The sequence below is a fragment of the Rhipicephalus microplus genome, chromosome X, assembly GCF_043290135.1.
Source record: "Rhipicephalus microplus isolate Deutch F79 chromosome X, USDA_Rmic, whole genome shotgun sequence".
Classification (NCBI taxonomy): domain Eukaryota; kingdom Metazoa; phylum Arthropoda; class Arachnida; order Ixodida; family Ixodidae; genus Rhipicephalus; species Rhipicephalus microplus.
The window spans coordinates 199,549,918-199,550,678 of record NC_134710.1 but is presented as its reverse complement, the minus strand read 5'-3'; the positions used below and the strand labels follow the sequence as shown (position 1 = coordinate 199,550,678).

Below are 761 nucleotides of genomic sequence, written 5' to 3'. Positions count from 1 at the left end.
TAGTTACGGGAGAAACATCTTGCCGCAGTCACTGAAAAAGACGCCAGGCGTGCAATGTCGCAGAAGAATTGTTTCCCGGAAGAAAGTGGCAATGTCCTCCAGCGACCCTGAAGGGAGTGCAGCTGTTTCGGCGTACCTCGTCAAGTGGTTAACTGCTGTGACAATCCAGCGCTTGCTTCTAGCTGATATTGGCAGTGGTGCCCCGCCGCGGTGGTCTAGTGGCTAAGGCACTCGGCTGCTGACCCGCAGGTTCCGGGTTCAAATCCCGGCTGCGGCAGCTGCATTTCCGATGGAGGCGGAAATGTTGTAGGCCTGTGTGCTCAGATTTGGGTGCACGTTAAAGAGCCCCAGGTGGTCGAAATTTCCGGAGCCCTCCACTACGGCGTCTCTCATAATCATATAGTGGTTTTGGGACGTTAAACCCCACATATCAATTATATTGGCAGTGGTTCGTAGAGTCCACCTGAATGCCTTTAAATGAAGCGTCAAGACACAGAATAGGCTATAGGAGTCCAGTCAAAGAAGTGGGTCGCTTGCGGCGTTGGCAGAGTGAGCATGACACAACATACCGTGCTACGCAGGAGAAAAGTCCAGGCCAGGCGAAGTGTCTACAGATGCGTTGATTGGTTTTGTGTAACAATAGACCACAAGCCTTAAGATTATAGCAAAATTCTGTTAAATTTATGTTTTCGGGAAACTAGGAGTGACGGGAACCCATCACTGTACTTGAGTGTGAAATACTAAGTGGTAGAGAATTGTGT

At 49.9% G+C, this 761-nt stretch overlaps 1 non-coding gene across 1 annotated transcript; it reads left to right on the top strand.

Annotated features, from left to right (window-relative positions):
• Positions 1-204: 204 nt before the first annotated feature.
• On the top strand, positions 205-277 carry TRNAS-GCU (transfer RNA serine (anticodon GCU)). The gene has a single exon. It is a non-coding gene; the product is annotated as a tRNA-Ser (tRNA).
• Positions 278-761: the final 484 nt, after the last annotated feature.